Below are 19,482 nucleotides of genomic sequence, written 5' to 3' on the forward strand. Positions count from 1 at the left end.
CACCTCTCAAAGTGCTGGGATTACAGGCATAAGCCACTGCACCCAGCCAAGAAAATTTCTTAATGTGTGCTTATAAGGCCAGCACAGCCATTACACTAAACATCAGGTAAGAATATTACAAAAAGAAAAATTATGGGTCAATCTCTCTTTAAAACATAGACACCAGAAAGAACCTGAATGTAACAACATAGAAAAAGAAAATACATGGCAACCAAATTAGATGTACACCAGGAAGGCAAGGCTGGTTTAACATTTGAAAATCAATGAATATAATTCAACCTATTACTAGAATAAAGAGAAAGCCATAGCATCATCTCAAATGTGCAATAAAAAAAATGTAATAAAATGTAGCAAACACTTATAATTTAAAAATTCTTGGCCAATTAGAAATAAAAGGTAATGTCCATAATCTGATAAAATGTATCTACAAAGGGAAAAAGCAACCTTCACCCAATGTCATAGATAAAATGGAATACTGAAAACTTGCCCTCTGAGTCTGGCAGTAAGGGGGATGCCTCCTTTGACGCTTCTATTCAACACTGTCCTGGAGGTCCTCGCCAGTTCTATTAAAAACAAAACAAAACAAAAAAGGCAACCATAAGGATTAGAAAGAAAAAAAAAAAAAAACCTCTAGTTTTGGCAGATGACATAATGGCATATTCAGGAAATACAAAAGGAATAAATCAAATAAAATGTGCAAGAACTCTACATAGAGAACTTCAACATGTTCCTGAGGTAAAGAGATCCAAGTAAATTCTGTGGTATTGGTGGACTGGAGCAATGGAACAGGAGAGCCCTGAACAAGACTCTCCTTGCAATGCTTGGTTTATGCTAAAAGTGATTCTGCACAGCCGTGAAGAAAGAAGTATTTCTGTTATCTGTTACTGCATAACAAAGCATTCTAAAACTTAGTGGCTTAAAACAATAAGATTCCACCTTATGTTCTGAGAGTTGGCTCCACTGCACTAGGCTGCAATCCTCGGGACTGACCATGCTGGAAAGTTCAAGATGGCGTGCTCACATACAGGAAGCCGAATACTGGCTGGGAACTCAGTGCCTCAGTTATCCTCATGAGACTTGAGTTTCTCACAGTTTGCTTTTAAGAGGGAGGATCCCAAGCCTTGGGTAGCAGAAACTGCAGCTATCCCAAGCCCTAGCTGTGAAATCACCTAGCATCACTTATGCACCATTCTGCCAGTCAAAGGAAGTCACAGATTTGTCTTCTTTTCTGCTTGTATATGACACTCCAATAAAAGTTATTTTAAAAATTTTAAACATCAAAAACTTTAGGAGGTCAAATTTATCAATCTTTTATTTCTTTGTCTTTTTGGATCTTAAGAAGACCCGTTCCCACCTCTGAAAACTGAAACATATTTTCATGTGTAAGTTTTTGAATTTTTGATATAACATTCGGTTCTCTGAAAAATATTTTTGTCAATACCGTGAATTGGGATCTCTTCTTCTCAAACACATAAATGATTGTCCTGATAGCATTTATTAAATAACCCATAATTCCCCTTACTAATTTGAATGAGTCTGGACTCTTGACGTTAAACAATGAAAATGATTTTTTGCACCTGTATCACACTGATTCCAATCACTTCTCACTGTGTTTTGATATCTGATAGGGCCAATTTTTCACCTCAGTTCTTTTTCTTGACTATTCTGACAACTTAAGGGTGCCTTGTCTTTGGTTTTACCAATCTTCAGCAACAGCACAATAGAAAAATATTTCATCATATGGTTTTACCTTTAATGTACATATACTTTGCATAGAGAGTGTGACTCCTGCAAAGTGTTTTCAGGTTCGTGACCTTGTTTGATTTTCGGCAAACGGGGCATCATCACAGTCCTCTGGTTCACAGGTGGGAAAACAGAGAGAGCAGCTGCATGAATTGCCTGTGGTCCTACAAAGGAGACTCGGGACTTTGGGCCATTTGGTGGGTTCATGTCATGGCAGAGCTGCCCTTTCCCGCCCTCTGCCACATGCTGGTCAATGCAGCCCAGCTCTGCTTCAGATGGAAATGCTCACCAGCATCCAATTTTCTGTCTCTTGGTAAATTGTACTTTGCTCTGTGTTCAGCTGGTCTCCAGGTAGGAGTGCCCTGACGGAGAATTAGGGCCCTAAGACCACATTCTCATTCCCTGCCACTGCTCAGGAGCTGTCCAAGTCTGCGAGATAACATGGAAATCCAGCCCCTGGGTCGCGATGCCAAGAGCGCTCTGACGTGAGGTGCTGTTTGACGTTGCTCTTCCAACCCATTTGAAAGGACCTGGCCCGAGCCGACACTGTAGGTTCCCGAGCCAGCGCAGAAGGTTGCTCAGCCATTTAAAATCTGTCGGTCTTGATAGGAGATACAAAGAGAAAATGGGGGGTGATTGGCAGAGCAAATTGGATCTTCACTTGCCAATTCTCTTCTCATTTGCAAATATATTAGTGAAAAGCCCAAAGCAGCCCTGGGCCGGTTTCATGAATCCAGCACTCCTGGCTGACAATGAGAAGCCCTCATCTGAAAATACTAACAAAGGAATCCAGGCTTCTCAGCTGTTCACTCAGTTAGAATTTGCCTTGGGATCAAGAGAAGAAAATAAATCCTGCTTTGGAAATGACAATTTGAGAGAACGACACCTTTCCAATTGTAACAAGACAGTGTCATTGACCCAGTTTTGATATTATTATTATCAAATATAATTTAAGGCTGACACAAGAGTTCAGCTGAGGACAGGTCCTTGCTAGGGTGGCTAAATTTTTGTGTTTAGATAATCTTTTAAAGTAATTTCTAGAACATATTCTTTAAATAGGATTGACTATAAATCAACACTGAAAATGTTGAAATAGAGTTGGGATGTGATGCTGAGGCCTAGACATTCCAAAATATCTGCATCATTCCCAGCTGTGGCACCAGCAAGCCAGACCCCAAGGGCCACTGGAATACTGGGGAAGGGACAGCAGCAGGATGCGGAAGAGGCTGTGGGAGGGAGATAAGGAGACAGAAACAGGTCCTCTTCCCTTTTTTGTCTCTTTCTTGCTGTCCTTTTTAAAGAAGAAAAGAAATGGAAAACACTCGCAAAGTGTTTCTCATAAATTAGGTGGTGAAGTTCATTCACTCATCCATAGCTCGGAGGCTCCGGAGACACGGCAGGACCTCACAGAACGGATGTCTCTCGGGACAGAATTAAACCAGATGCAGAAGGCCAACACAGGAGCGTTATCCCCACTCCCACGCTGTCCCTGCCATGAGGGTTCCCCAGTTTAGTCATCCTTCCTCTGACACCCACCCCCACTGCATTGGTACCTAAAGATGAAGCTCTTCAAAGAAGGTCTGGAAAGACAGGCCTCTTGGTGTTTTCCACCCCACACTCCAGGGCGGCTCTGGGGCCTCTCTCTGGTTTTGTTCTTCATCTGAAACCGAAGGGCCATAACCATAGGCTCTGGACTGTGCAATGCACGGAAACCTCACAGAGATGGTGCCTTAACCAGCTTTGAACAGGAACTCGATGTAATACCTTTTATTCAGCTCTGAAAAATGATAACTGAGCTAGATGAGAACTTCCCCCAACTTGATAAAGGATATCTACACAAACCCTACAGCTAACATCACACTTGCTGGAGAGAAACTCAAACCTTTTCCCACTAAGACCAGGAATGAGGCACGGGGGTCGCCTCTCCAGACTCCTTTGCAATGTCATACTAAAAGTTCCAGCTAATGCAATAAACAAGGAAATAAAATATAAAGTATATAGATGGGAAGAAATAAATAAAGTTGTCTTTGTTTCCAGACGATGTAATTGTCTATGTAGAAAATCTGAGAGAACTGACCAGAGAAAAAACATCTGAAACTAATAAGTGATTACATTAATAGCAAGGTGGCAGACTACAAGATTAATATGCAAAAGTCAATCATTTTCCTATGTAACAGCAATGAACAAGTGGGATCTGAAATTTAAAACACAATGCCATTGATATTAGAGCACTTGAAAAAAAAGAAATACCTTAAGAATAAATCTAACAAAATATGCAAAAGATCTTTATGAGGAAAACTGCAAAACTTTGATGAAAGGAATCAAAGAAAAACTAAATAAGAAGGAAAATATTTCATGTCCCTGAATAGAAAGGCTCAATATTGTCAAGCTATCAAGATTCTTCCCAACTTAATCTGTAGATTTAATGCAACCCCAGTCAAAATCCCAGCAAGTTATTTTGGGGATATTGATGAACTGATTCTAAAGGTTATAAAAAGGGGCAAAAGACCCAGACTAGCCAACATAATATTCAAGGAGAAGAACAAACTTGGAGGACGGACACTACCTGACTTCAAGACTTACTTTAAAGCTACATCTTACTCTAAAAACACTGTGGTATGGGAAAAAAAAAAAAAAATATATATATATATATATATATGTGTGTGTGCATGTATGTATGTATTACAGAGAGAGACAAATAGATCAATGGAACAGAATAGAGTCTGAAAATATATCCACATAAATATAGCCAACTGGTCTTTGACAAAAGAACAAAGGCAATAAAATGAAGCAAAGCTAATCTTTTCAATAAACAATGCTGGAACAACTGAACATCCTATAAATGAATGAATCTAGACAAAGATCTCCCACCATTCACAAACATTAACTCAAAGTGGATCATAGACATAACTGTAAAATGCAAAAAACTACAAAATTCCTAGAAGGTAACAGAAGAAAACCTAGATGACCTTGGGTTTGGCAGACTTTTAGATACAACAAATCCATGATTTATGAAAGAAATAATTGATAAACTGGACATGATTTTAAAACTTCTGGTCTGCAAAAGACACTGTGAAGAAAATGAAACAATAAGCCACAAGCTGAGAAAAAATATTGGCAGAGACATATTTAATAAAGAACTGTTATTCAAAATATACAGAAACTTTTAAAATTCAACAATAAGAAAATAAACACCTCGATTAAAAAATGGGCCAAAGACCTTAATAAGTACCTCACTAGAGGAGATATACGGATGGCTAATAAGCAAATGAAAAGATGTTCAACATCACATGTCATCAGGAAAATGCAAATCTCAACAGTGACACACTTTACACACGTACTAAAGCAGCCCAAGCCCAAAGCGCTGACAACACAAGGATGTAGAGTGAAAGGAATTCCTTCATTGCACTCTAGCAAGTTTCTTACAGAAGGAAACATACTGTTCCCATGCAATTCAGCAGTCCCACTCCTTCGTATTTACCCAAAGAAGTTGAAAATTGATGTCCACACAAAAACCTGCGCAGGGATGTTTATACTGGCTTTCTACATAATTGCCTAAAATTAGAAGCAACCAAGACATCCTTCAATGGGTGAATAAACAAACTGGAATACATCCAGATGGTAAAATATTTTTCAGCACTAAAAAGAAATGAGCTATCAGTTCATAAAGAGACATGAAGGAAAATTACATGCATATTCCTATGGGAAATAAGCCAATCCCAAAAGATTACAAACTGCATGATTCCAACTGTATGACATTCTGGAAAAGGCAAAACTATGAAGACAGTCAAAAGTGGTTGCCAGGGCTTTCAGGGGAAGGAATGAATCGGCAAAGCACAGACAATTTTTAGGGCGGTGAAAATACCCTGTATAAAACTAAAAAGATAGATACCTGCCATTATCTGCTCATCCAAACCCATATAATGTACAACACCAAGAATGAGCCCTAATGTAAACTAGGGACTTTGGGTGAAAATGACGTGTCAATGTAGACTCATTGACTGGAACAAACGTACCCCTCTGGTCGGGGATGTGGATAGCCCGGGAGGCTGTGCCTGCGTGAGGGCAGGAGGTAGACCGGAATTATTTGTACCTTCTGCTCAATTTTGCTGCGAACCTAAAACTGTTCCTTTAAAAAAAAAAAAAAAAGTCTTGGCCAGGCACAGTGGCTCACACCTGTGATCCCAGCACTTTGGGAGGCTGAGGCGGGTGGATGACCTGAGGTCAGGAGTTCGAGACAAGCCTGGCCAACATGGTAAAACCTCGTCTCCACTAAAAATACAAAAAAATAGCCAGGTGTGGTGGTGGGCGCCTGTAGTCTCAGCTACCCAGGAGGCTGAGGCAGGATAATTGCTTGAACCTGGGAAGTAGAGGTTGCAGTGAGCCGAGATCTTGCTGCTGCACTCCAACCTGGGTGACAGAGCAAGACTCCATGTCAAAAATAAAAATAAAAAATAGTCTTTTTAAAAATCTGTTATTTGTTGAAGGCCTATTTTGTGCAGGTCACCAGGAGAGAACTGTGCATGCAGCATCTCAATTAATACACACTCAGTCTGATACTATTAGATACCCTGTGTGTTTTGCAGACTGGAGAATTGAGATTGAGGGACGTTAGACTCAGCGTCTAAAGTGTGCGTGTTCGTCATTCCTTTTGCCGAGGCCCTACAGTGCTATGCGGGGCCGTCACCACATAGGTTTGGGGCTCCACTTCCTCCACTGGGGATATCGCAAGCAAGACCCAAGTTAGACTCATTCAGAGAGAGTTTTCTCTTCTTTCTGGTGTGAGGAGCTCGGGGTCCTGAAAGGTGGTGCCCTGGGTGGTGGTCTCTCCCCAGCCGCGGAGCAAGACTGCTGAGAGCAAAGTCAGAGGAGAGGCAAGAAGAGGGCGAGAGACAGACCCTGTGATCTTGCCTGAGCCCACGTGTTACAGGGATCAGACATGAGCAAGGCAGGAAGGGATCTCCCCCACCTACCAGGAATGTCAGGCCACCGTAGGGTGATGGTTCACCATTACTGGCCGGGCACGGTGGCTCACGCCTGTAATCCCAGCACTCTGGGAGGCCAAGGCGAGCGAATCACGAGGTCAGGAGATCGAGACCATCCTGGCTAACACGGTGAAACCTCATCTCTACTACATATACAAAAAATTAGCCGGGCGTGGTGGAGGGCGCCTGTGGTCCCAGCTACTCTGGAGGCTGAGGCAGGAGAATGGCGTGAACCCGGGAGGCAGAGCTTGCAGTGAGCTGAGATCTGGCCACTGCACTCCAGCCTGGGGGACAGAGCGAGACTCCGTCTCAAAAATCAGTAAATAAATAAATAAAAGGCAGCTGAAGCTAGGGAGAGACAATCTCCTGATGGTCCGCAGCTGTCACACTAAAGTGTCAATTGAATGCAGGCACCGGGAAGAAGCAACTTCCCAAACAGATAAAAAGGGCTTCCAATAAAATCGCCGGTAGTGGGCAAGTGAACCTGGGTGTGCACAAAGCGACAACACAGTGGAGTCTGACCTTCCCAGGACACTCACCGGAAAAGGGCAGAAGGCCTCGGATGGGCCTGCGTCCCACTTCCTAGCCCACTGTGCACGCTCACTTCCCTAGTGTGAGGAGGGCTCTGCGCAGGCGGGCAGCCCACCCTCAGGGAAGACTCACGGGAAAGGGGGCACAGAACGCCAGAGGTGGACCAGCCTATAAAGTCCTAGGGATCAAGGTTAAACACTACCCTTGACCTTCACGGTACCCGCTTGGATCTCTTCCAAGTGTACTTTCCTTTCTTTCCTGCACCAAGGCTTTGTAATAAACTTCCACTCCTGCTCTGAAACTTGCCTCCGTCTTTTTCTGCCTCATGCCCCTCCTTCGAATTATTTCTTCTAAGGAGGCAAGAATTGAGGTTGCTGCATACCCGTGCGGATTCGCTGCCAGTAACTCGGACACTTTCCACCCCTAACACACGGACACAATGTGCCTGCGACCACAGTCCTCCTCTTGGCATGCAGCTGCACGAGCCACTAAAGTCTTCCCTTCTTGAGCTAGTTGGAGTTGGCTGCTGTGCCTTGTGCCCATGCTGACTAACACTGCTCCTTGCGCAGCAGCCAGAAGCAGAGCTGGCACCTGCACCAAGCCCGGCCCTCTGTGCCCAAGATTGCCACCTCTCCCAGGGGGCACTTGGTTATTTGACCCCTCTTCACCCCACGGGCTCTGTTACCCAATGAACTATATTTAATCAATGGATGATTTGCATTCACAGCTTTTCTTCATCACACTTTCTAAACTAATTCAATGAGTCCTCTAGGGACACAGGCTCAGATCACGGAACACACCAGCGGACTCGCTGCAGCCAGATGAAGTCGGTCATGGCGGCCTGGATGTCACAGCTCTGCAGGCAGCTCTGGGGCTGCCGTGTCAGCAGGGGGACTCCTCTCACCTCCCGCTCTGTGGCTTGCTGACCCCCGGCCTCGCTGGCCCACTGTCCCCACTGTATCCCAACCTCCTCCAAGAGCACCCACCTCTTCCTGCGCCTCACTCTGCGAGTTGGTCCAGGGCTAACTTCTATCCCTGCCTCCTGCTTCCTCCCTGCCTGGTCTGCTCTTGCCCCTCTTGAACTTCTTTCTAAGTACTGCTGAGTCTCAAGTCAGTAACACTCGGCCCCATCCCTGCAAGGAGCTTCAGCCTCACACACACACACTTGCTACCCAACCATCCTCTCAAGCAGCCCATGATGCTGCAAATCCCACCAGGTCAAAACTGAACCCATCATCGACCATGACCCCAAGGTAGCTCCCGCCTGTGCCAGGTTTCTTGTCCTAAACCGTTTTGTTGCTAGAAGCAGAGGACACCCCTAACTCACCTTCTCCTTCACCATCCAACCCGCTCGGTGGTCAAGTTTTATCATTTCCACATCTTAACAATTTACATGCATTAACTTGTCTTTATTCCCTTAGCCACTGTAGGGAACGATCTCCAACACCTCTCACCTGAGTTCCTGTCTCTCCATATCTCACCTGAGTTCCTGTCTCTCCTTTTCTCACCTGAGTTCCTGTCTCTCCACACCCTCACCTGAGTTCCTGTCTCTCCACACCCTCACCTGAGTTCCTGTCTCTCCACCTCTCACCTGAGTTTCCCGTCTCTCCACCTCTCACCTGAGTTCCTGTCTCTCCACCTCTCACCTGAGTTCCTGTCTCTCCATCTCTCACCTGAGTTCCTGTCTCTCCACCTCTCACCTGAGTTCCTGTCTCTCCACCTCTCACCTGAGTTCCTGTCTCTCCACACCCTCACCTGAGTTCCTGTCTGTTTCCATCTCTCATCTGAGTTCCTGTCTCTCCACCTCTCACCTGAGTTCCTGTCTCTCCACCTCTCACCTGAGTTCCTGTCTCTCCACACCCTCACCTGAGTTCCTGTCTCTCCTTTTCTCACCTGAGTTCCTGTCTCTCCACCTCTCACCTGAGTTCCTGTCTCTCACACCCTCACCTGAGTTCCTGTCTGTTTCCATCTCTCATCTGAGTTCCTGTCTCTCCACCTCTCACCTGAGTTCCTGTGTCCTTTTCTCACCTGAGTTCCTGTCTCTCCACCTCTCACCTGAGTTCCTGTCTCTCCACACCCTCACCTGAGTTCCTGTCTCTCTTTTCTCACCTGAGTTCCTGTCTCTCCACACCCTCACCTGAGTTCCTGTCTCTCCACACCCTCACCTGAGTTCCTGTCTGTTTCCATCTCTCATCTGAGTTCCTGTCTCTCCACCTCTCACCTGAGTTCCTGTCTCTCCATCTCTCACCTGAGTTCCTGTCTCTCCACCTCTCACCTGAGTTCCTGTCTCTCCACACCCTCACCTGAGTTCCTGTCTCTCCACCTCTCACCTGAGTTCCTGTCTCTCCATCTCTCACCTGAGTTCCTGTCTCTCCACCTCTCACCTGAGTTCCTGTCTCTCCACCTCTCACCTGAGTTCCTGTCTCTCCACACCCTCACCTGAGTTCCTGTCTCTCCACCTCTCACCTGAGTTCCTGTCTCTCCACCTCTCACCTGAGTTCCTGTCTCTCCACCTCTCACCTGAGTTCCTGTCTCTCCACCTCTCTCACCTGAGTTCCTGTCTCTCCACCTCTCACCTGAGTTCCTGTCTCTCCACCTCTCACCTGAGTTCCTGTCTCTCACCTCTCACCTGAGTTCCTGTCTCTCCACCTCTCACCTGAGTTCCTGTCTCTCCACCTCTCACCTGAGTTCCTGTCTCTCCACACCCTCACCTGAGTTCCTGTCTCTCCACCTCTCACCTGAGTTCCTGTCTCTCCACCTCTCACCTGAGTTCCTGTCTCTCCACACCTCTCACCTGAGTTCCTGTCTCTCCACACTCTCACCTGAGTTCCTGTCTCTCCACCTCTCACCTGAGTTCCTGTCTGTTTCCACCTCTCACCTGAGTTCCTGTCTCTCCACCTCTCACCTGAGTTCCTGTCTCTCCTGAGTTCCTGTCTCTCCACCTCTCACCTGAGTTCCTGTCTCTCCACCTCTCACCTGAGTTCCTGTCTCTCCACACCCTCACCTGAGTTCCTGTCTGTTTCCATCTCTCATCTGAGTTCCTGTCTCTCCACCTCTCACCCTCCACCTCTCACCTGAGTTCCTGTCTCTCCACCTCTCACCTGAGTTCCTGTCTCTCCACCTCTCACCTGAGTTCCTGTCTCTCCACCTCTCACCTGAGTTCCTGTCTCTCCACCTCTCACCTGAGTTCCTGTCTCTCCACCTCTCACCTGAGTTCCTGTCTCACCTGAGTTCCTGTCTCCACCTCTCACCTGAGTTCCTGTCTCTCCACACCCTCACCTGAGTTCCTGTCTGTTTCCATCTCTCATCTGAGTTCCTGTCTCTCCACCTCTCACCTGAGTTCCTGTCTCTCCTTTTCTCACCTGAGTTCCTGTCTCTCCACCTCTCACCTGAGTTCCTGTCTCTCCACACCCTCACCTGAGTTCCTTTTCTCACCTGAGTTCCTGTCTCTCCACCTCTCACCTGAGTTCCTGTCTCTCCACACCCTCACCTGAGTTCCTGTCTGTTTCCATCTCTCATCTGAGTTCCTGTCTCTCCACCTCTCACCTGAGTTCCTGTCTCTCCTTTTCTCACCTGAGTTCCTGTCTCTCCACCTCACCTCAGTTCTTGTCTCTCCACACCCTCAGTTCCTGTCTCTCTCCACCTCTCACCTGAGTTCCTGTCTCTCCACCTCTCACCTGAGTTCCTGTCTCTCCACCTCTCACCTGAGTTCCTGTCTCTCCACCTCTCACCTGAGTTCCTGTCTCTCCACCTCTCACCTGAGTTCCTGTCTCTCCACCTCTCACCTGAGTTCCTGTCTCTCCACCTCTCACCTGAGTTCCTGTCTCTCCACCTCTCACCTGAGTTCCTGTCTCTCCACCTCTCACCTGACCTGTCTCTCACCTCTCACCTGAGTTCCTGTCTCTCCACCTCTCACCTGAGTTCCTGTCTCTCCACCTCTCACCTGAGTTCCTGTCTCTCCACACTCTCACCTGAGTTCCTGTCTCTCCACACCCTCACCTGAGTTCCTGTCTCTCCACCTCTCACCTGAGTTCCTGTCTCTCCACCTCTCACCTGAGTTCCTGTCTCTTCCACCTCTCACCTGAGTTCCTGTCTCTCCACCTCTCACCTGAGTTCCTGTCTCTCCACCTCTCACCTGAGTTCCTGTCTCTCCACCTCTCACCTGAGTTCCTGTCTCTCTCCACCTCTCACCTGAGTTCCTGTCTCTCCACCTCTCACCTGAGTTCCTGTCTGTTTCCACCTCTCACCTGAGTTCCTGTCTCTCTCTCCTGAGTTTCCTGTCTCTCCATATCTCACCTGAGTTCCTGTCTCTCCACCTCTCACCTGAGTTCCTGTCTCTCCACACCCTCACCTGAGTTCCTGTCTCTCTCCACCTCTCACCTGAGTTCCTGTCTCTCCACCTCTCACCTGAGTTCCTGTCTCTCCACACCCTCACCTGAGTTCCTGTCTCTCCACCTCTCACCTGAGTTCCTGTCTCTCCACCTCTCACCTGAGTTCCTGTCTCTCCACCTCTCACCTGAGTTCCTGTCTCTCCACTCTCACCTGAGTTCCTGTCTCTCCACACCCTCACCTGAGTTCCTGTCTCTCCACCTCTCACCTGAGTTCCTGTCTCTCCACCTCTCACCTGAGTTCCTGTCTGTTTCCATCTCTCACCTGAGTTCCTGTCTCTCCACCTCTCACCTGAGTTCCTGTCTCTCTCCACCTCTCACCTGAGTTCCTGTCTCTCCACCTCTCACCTGAGTTCCTGTCTCTCCACACCTCTCACCTGAGTTCCTGTCTCTCCACACCCTCACCTGAGTTCCTGTCTCTCCACCTCTCACCTGAGTTCCTGTCTGTTTCCATCTCTCATCTGAGTTCCTGTCTCTCCACCTCTCACCTGAGTTCCTGTCTCTCCACCTCTCACCTGAGTTCCTGTCTCTCCACCTCTCACCTGAGTTCCTGTCTCTCCACACCCTCACCTGAGTTCCTGTCTCTCCACACCCTCACCTGAGTTCCTGTCTCTCCACCTCTCACCTGAGTTCCTGTCTGTTTCCATCTCTCACCTGAGTTCCTGTCTCTCCACCTCTCACCTGAGTTCCTGTCTCTCCACCTCTCACCTGAGTTCCTGTCTGTTTCCATCTCTCACCTGAGTTCCTGTCTCTCCACCTCTCACCTGAGTTCCTGTCTCTCCACACCCTCACCTGAGTTTCCTGTGTCACCTGTTGTACCAGCCCTCTCTTAAGAGGTCAGCTGGTTAGTGAGCTCCAGTGTGAAAACCGTCCATAGGCATTGGTGGTTTACGGGACATTTTCTTTGGTGGAAACTTCAGTTTTACGGAGAACTGAGCTGGAAATGTATGTGTAAGCACAAGAGACCTCCCAGAGCCTTTGACCCAAATCCAGCACCAGTGTTGGATCCTCTTGCCGTAAAATAGGACATTTTTTCAAAAGGAGTGCGAAGTATTGATTCACAAAGTACCCTGAAGTCCTTGGACACTCCTGTCCCTGAATTCCCTCAGTGGATTCCCCGCCCCGTCTCTCAGTGTTTGGACAAGTGTGGGTTTTCTGCCCAAACATTTTATTCTAAAACATGGCCTAAATTCATCCCCGAGAGGCTGGCATTCAGCCTTCTGTTTTCAATCTTTTTGAACTCAACTGTGTACTTGGACTGAGATTTTACATTGTGCAACTTCCTGACAGTAACGTGCCATTACCCCGGGGGGTAAAGGGCTATTTAAGTCCAGACTCAGCCATTCCCATCAGCCACAACAGAACCAGACCTCTCCGTGCCCCGGGAGGGTGCCCTGAACTCAAAATGCCCCTTGGTGATTGGGTTTAATGACAGCATTTTCAAAGGCACTCCCCAGTCCACCATAGAATGTGAAGGCTGCCTCCTCTCCTGCCTCCGCTCTGCGGCACAGCTGCGGCTCTGGGTCCCACATGACTGCACAGAGTCAATGCCAAGGGCGTGACCAGGGTGCCTGAGACCTCGCTGTGGTCTGGGTTGAGCCCCAGCACTCAGACTGCAGGCGCCTCTCCTGGGGCCTCAGCTTGTAAATGTCCTTCAGATGTTGGGATGGGACACCTGACTCCTCAGCAGGGCACAAGGGGCCACTGCACGAATAAAACTCAGAAAATCCCCCTGCTCAGACTCAGCAACAGCCAAGCCCCCTTCAGTGTGATGCTGTGGGTGCTGACCTACAAATCCTCACCCGGATACCTGCCACCCCTGGACCCCACAGAACGGGCAAGACCAAGATCCTCCCGGTTTGGGGCGAGGAAGTGACACCCTTGTCCCAGGACATCTCCAGGGTCCTCTGTCAGATACACACCCTTACCAAACTGGCAAATAGTATGTGTCCCCATTTCACAGATGTGGAAAGTGGAGCCCAGAGAGCTTCCACGACTTTCCCAGGGCTGCAACAGAACGAGGAGGGTCAAAAGAAGGATGGAACGGGCGTGATCCCCAGCCCATCCTTGGCCACCACTTCCTTCCTCTGTCTCCAGTTCCGAAGGGGTCATTGCAAAGCACTTTGAAAACCCCAGGGCTTCCCCCACTGACCTTCCCCGCTGACCTCCGCCGCTGACCTCCCCTGCTGACCTCCGCTGCTGACCTCCCCTGCTGACCTCTGCCGCTGACCTCCCCCTCTGATCTCTGCCATTGACCTCTGCCACTGACCTCCACCACTGATCTCCCCTGCTGACCTTCCCCACTGACCTCTGCCTCTGACCTCCACTACTGACCTATGCCGCTGACCTCCACTGCTGACCTATGCCGCTGACCTCCACTGCTGACCTCCTCTGCTGACCCTCCCCACTGACCTCTGCCGCTGACCTCCTCCTCTGACCTCCGCCACAGACCTCTGCCGCTGACTTCCAGCACTGACCTCTGCCGCTGACCTCCCCCACTGACCTCCCCCTCTGACCTCCCCCACTGACCTCTGCTGCTGACCTCTGCCGCTGACCTCCCCCACTGACCTCCCCCTCTGACCTCCCCCACTGACCTCTGCTGCTGACTTCTGCTGCTGACCTCCCCCACTGACCTCTGCTGCTGACCTCCCCCACTGACCTCTGCTGCTGACCTCCCCCACTGACCTCCACCACTAACCTCCCCCACTGACCTCTGCTGCTGACTTCCACTGCTGACCTCTGCCGCTGACCTCTGCTGCTGATCTCCCCCACTGACCTCTGCTGCTGATCTCCCCCACTGACCTCTGCCGCTGACCTCCCCCACTGACCTCTGCCGCTGACCTGTGCTCCCTCTGTTTGTCCAGCTCCAGCCACTCAAGAGCCCCTGCGACCCTGAGACCACCCCCTCTCTGCCAAACCCCATGTACAAAGCGAGCTCCTTCCCCAGCTAGAGAGGCCTGCACCCCCACCTGGCTTGGTGTCTGCTTTCTTGTGTGTTTTTGTTTGCTTTTCTCTCCTCAGTCTTTCTCATGGATATTACTCATATTCCTTAACTCCATTTCTAGTCCCTAAGACACTCTGGAAACACATTATCCTTGCCTGAAAGATTCCACTCACAATAAAGTGCCTTGCACTGAATGTGCTGTTAGAATCGCAGGAAAACAGGTGTCACTGGGAGCTGCCCCGCTGGCTGGAGCCCTGGAATAGGGCAACACCCGGAATGGGCCTTTGTTGGCTCCAGAGAATAGAAGCCAGTGGCGGTCATGTGTGCCGGTCATCACTTACATTCGGGCATCGGCATCTCACAGCAGTGGAAGATTCGTGCTTGAAAGTGAACGAACAGTCTTTCTTTCAGCCTTCTACTCCTTAGCCCCTTCAGTAAGGTCTGTGATTTGAAGATCTGTGTCATATTTCACACGGCTGCTTGGTGGGTTTTGTAGAATGACCTGAATCTTAACCTTTTCCAGCCAAAGAACAGGCATTTCTAGAAGAGCTTATTGATGACAAAAAGGAAGAAAAAAACCTTCACCAGGATATTCCCCCTGAGGAAATGACCTTTTAAAGCTTTTGCAATGCCTAAAAAATACAAATGTGTGGAGATCACTTACATTTCCAACAAAAGATGACAGCAATGTGGACTCATCAAGTGGATGCCATGGTCTCCAGGTGAAGCTACTTTCTGTTCAGCAAAAGAGAGGAAATGGAGGGTGATAGCTGTCAGCACCCACAGTGCTCCAGACACGGCCTGGGGCAGATGTGCGCTCCCTTGCAGCTTCACACTGAGTGAGGCAAACACTGCTATGCAACTCTTTTGAGATTAAACCACTAAGAATCTGAGAAACCAGATGGCCCAAGGCAAACTCAGCTCCTCCTCGCATGAGATCAGGGCGGAACCCAGACTGACTCCACAGCCCGCGCCTTCCTTCCCTCTCACGGCATCTTCTAGAGTTCTCCGGAATCCCTCTACTGAAGCTGAGCAGGAAACCTCCCTTGAGTGGAAGTGGAGCTGGTCCCAGGTGTGCCAAGCAGGAAGCGAGGTGGCTGGAAATAAGAATTAGGCCACGGTCTCCCGGGAAGCAGGTGGGGAGTCTGCCCACTCCTGACTGCCACGTGCACCCCGACTCCAGGGAATGGATAGCGCCGACCCTGTTCCAAGGGTGCCCTGCTCCTGGTCTGGTGCCAGCACCTTGCCTGGGCCTTGCCCTCTGCCTGCTGGGCTGGGATCTGACACTGCGGCCCAGCCCAGCACACCCAGTTCTGCTGCCCGCATGGCCAGAGGACTAGCGGCCTTTGTGTGATGTGGCTGCTTCCTGACCCCCATTCAGAGAGGCTGGCAGAGTGCAAGGGGCATGGCCCACGGGCCGACTGTGGGGTTGCAGGGCCAGGGCGCTGCCTGGCCTGGGCTGAGTGAGCTGCTGGGGCAGTGGGGGCTGCAGCAGAGACCCAGGGTGCCTCTGAGCATGGCCGGGGCACCCTCTCCCAAGCCGGGCCACTGGAGGGGATGGCAGCGGAGACCTTTCCATCCTGCAGCATTCCCGACACTGCACCTGCTGCCACGGGCACATGCTGCAAGCCAGGCGATGGGGACAGAGCCCGCTCAGACTGAGCTTCCTTCCCAAGCTTCAGCCTGGGACTCATAAGGCTAAAGTTGAGCTTTCACCGTCAGCCCCAGTGCGGAGCCCCAGTGGGCTGCAGAGTCGGCCCAGCACCCCTAGTCATCAGGTGCCCGGTGCCTGGTCCAGGACGAGAGCCACCCTGTCTCCATGCAGCCACGACCCCGAGTGTCAGGGCCTTATGTGGGCTGTGTCCTCCCTCTCCCAGTGCACCCCGCCAGGTTCCCCGAGTCGTCCGTCCTCCACGGGTTGTGCTGTGAGCTGGCCCCAAAACAAACCCTGAGGTGGAAGGGGCTGAAAGTCACCCGGGCTCCGTCTGGCCTCCTCCTCTCTCACCCTCCACTCCATGCTCCTGGAGCTCTGGGCCCTCCCTGCTTTACCTGCCCCCACTCCTCATTTGCCCGACTGGCTTGTTTTCATTCTTCGTCTGTCCATGTAGCTGTCATTTTCTCCGGGGTCTGCATGAACTGCCCCTTCTTCTGGGCTTTACATCATTTCTCGTCAGTGCAGGCTTGTGTGCTCGTCTTCCCTATGGGACTAGAAATTCCTCCAGAATAAGGACCAGGCAGTGTTCATCTGTGTATCCAGAACCCAGACCTACACTGAGAAGGAGATAGGCATCTGATAAATATTTGCCAAGCGAGCGAATGAGAACGCCACCTCTGATTGGCTAGCAGATATACCTTTTCTTCTTCCAATGGGTGAGGATAATGAGCAGGAGAGGTTTCCCAGGAACAGGTCCCCGGCCATGCTTCTCATCATTACCCTCTTCCTCCTCATCATGGCAGCCCTTTTGGTCCGGTGGGCCGTCCTCTTCCCTTACCTCACCGGCATGGAAGATCTGTTGAGATGTATGCACTCTAGTTTCCATTGTTAAAACAAGAGTTGCTTATGTTTCTAGATAGAAAAGTACAATTGTTGGATAGATTTTTCAAAATACATTTTCCTGCCCAAGGGAATCACGGACCCGGTGCTGCCTGACAAGGGCCCACGTGTGCCCGGCACTGTGCTGCCTCTCACATTTGGCAGCCGGGTCCTGCTGGCGCCTCTGCCCAGGGCTCTCCCACCCAATGCCTGTGCTGTGAAGGCTCTCAGAGCCCACCTGGCCCATTCCTCCCGGGGCACCCTGAAAAGCAGCCCCGCCCAGCATGTGCTAGCACCGTGGGGTGGCACACAAAGGGAAGAAATCAGTGTCTCGTTCCTTAAGAGGCACTTTAAAGTGTGTGAAAAGCATGCACTTGTGAGAGGAATCACAAAGAAAGCAACACAATGGGGCCTCTGCCTCCTCTTGCCAGAGAAACGTGTGCACGCACACACAAACACAGTTTTACAGATGATGCAAACGAATTTTCATCAGCACAGATATAGCTTAATAAATTGTAGTGTCTTCGTATGGCAGAACATAATGCATTGAATGGTGTGGGAAAGTGTTTTCAGTATATGTTGAGTGGAAAAGCATGGACATAGTATATACATGGCAGTCACAATTTGGGCGGGGTGAAACAGCCAGGAATACCTGCGATGACGGTGGGAGCTGTGTCCAGGGTCATGGGCACCTGTAGTTTTCTTCTTGTGCTTTTGTGCATTTAAATTTTTTTTCTGCAATGAATTTGCACCATATAAAAATTAGGACCGGTCGGGCGTGGTGGCTCAAGCGTGTAATCCCAGCACTTTGGAAGGCCAAGGCCGGTGGATCACGAGGTCAGGAGATTGAGACCATCCTGGCTAACATGGGAAAACCCGGTCTCTACTAAAAATACAAAAAATAAAAATTAGCCAGGCATGGTGGTGGGCGCCTGTAGTCCCAGCTACTTGGGAGGCTGAGGCAGGAGAATGGCACGAACCCGGAAGGCGGAGCTTGCAGTGAGCCTAGATCGCGCCACTGCACTCCAGCCTGGGCAGCAGAGCAAGACTCCGTCTCAAAAAAAAAAAAAAATTAGGACAATGACCATATGACGTGAGAGACAGAGTGAGCCAACTTACCTGTCAGGCCCAGCACTGCACGACTGCTTTGGGGTACGAGACATGTCTTCACATCTTGGTATCCACAGGGCTCAGCCCAATATGTATTTTTGAATAAATATATGTTATCCAAGGTCATCCTCTAAATATACCAACAAAATATGCAAAGCAAGTCTTACCCCATTTAACATTTGGAGAAACTTTGATTCAAAAGCGCTAGCCCAGGGCCAGAGGGAGCAAAACTGAGAGTTTATGAGGGCCTGGCCCAGAGAGGTCTTTCCTTGACTGGGAGATTGTGGTTTCCAGGCCACAGAAGGAAAAGTCGTCTGGAGTCAAACCCAAAGATGACAAAAAGAGCAAAACACTCACGTGTTCCCTTTTCTTTTTTTAAATCAATATATAATTGATGTAAAATAAAACATGGAGATCATATATGTTCAGCTCAATGTGTTCTCACACTTGCACAGGCCCATGTCACACCACACAAGGGAAGGCATTAAATACACTTTCCACCAAGCTGGAAAGTTCCTTTGGGCCTTTCTGATCAAATGCCCCTGATTTCTATCCTTATGACTTCATTTTCCTGTTCTTGGACTTCCCACTCAATGGGCTCACACAGCGTACGGTCTTTTGCCTCGGACCTCTTTTGTTTACCGTCATGTTCTGAGGTGCGTCCACCCCGTTGCCTGGATTGGCATCCATCCCCTTGCTCCTGGGTAGCCCACCATGGTGTGGCTGCTGCACAATTTGTTGTCCACATCCCGTGATTTGACATGTGGATGGCTCCCGGTCTGGACTGCTTTGCATGTTCCTGAACGAGTTTTTCCAGGGATGTATATGTTCATTCCTCCCGAGGAAGTGAGTACCCAGAAGGGGATTGCCAGGTCACAGGAAAGATGTGTTTGAGTAGAAACCGCAAAGAGTTCCCCAAAGTGGCTGTCTCACCGTACGCTCCTCACAGTACTTCAGTCCTACTAATGGGTGTGAAATGGTATTTCCTTATGGCTCTGATTTGCATGTCTACGGTAGCTCCATGCTGAGCGTGTTTTCATGCTCGCTGCTCAGGCACCATGCTCAGGTCTTCTGCTCCTTCCCCGCCGGCTGTTCACGCTGTTCTGTTGAGTTGCAGGGTGCTTCACACTGGACTTGTGCTTCACACAAGTCCCTTGCCAGCTGCGTCTGCTGCAGGTATTTCCTCCCAGTCTGTGGTTTGCCTGTTCCTTTTCTTAATGCTGTCTTTCCATGAACAGAAAATTTTAA

The 19,482-nt window shown here is 49.3% G+C and overlaps 1 long non-coding RNA gene across 1 annotated transcript; it reads right to left on the reverse strand.

Moving 5' to 3' along the window:
• Window positions 1-1,349: 1,349 nt before the first annotated feature.
• On the reverse strand, window positions 1,350-15,418 carry LOC126952458 (uncharacterized). The gene is made up of 3 exons (XR_007724896.1): window positions 15,256-15,418; window positions 14,933-15,140; window positions 1,350-2,344 (listed from the first exon to the last, which is right to left on the reverse strand). It is a non-coding gene; the product is annotated as an uncharacterized LOC126952458 (long non-coding RNA).
• Window positions 15,419-19,482: the final 4,064 nt, after the last annotated feature.

The sequence above is a fragment of the Macaca thibetana genome, chromosome 4 (assembly GCF_024542745.1).
Source record: "Macaca thibetana thibetana isolate TM-01 chromosome 4, ASM2454274v1, whole genome shotgun sequence".
Classification (NCBI taxonomy): domain Eukaryota; kingdom Metazoa; phylum Chordata; class Mammalia; order Primates; family Cercopithecidae; genus Macaca; species Macaca thibetana.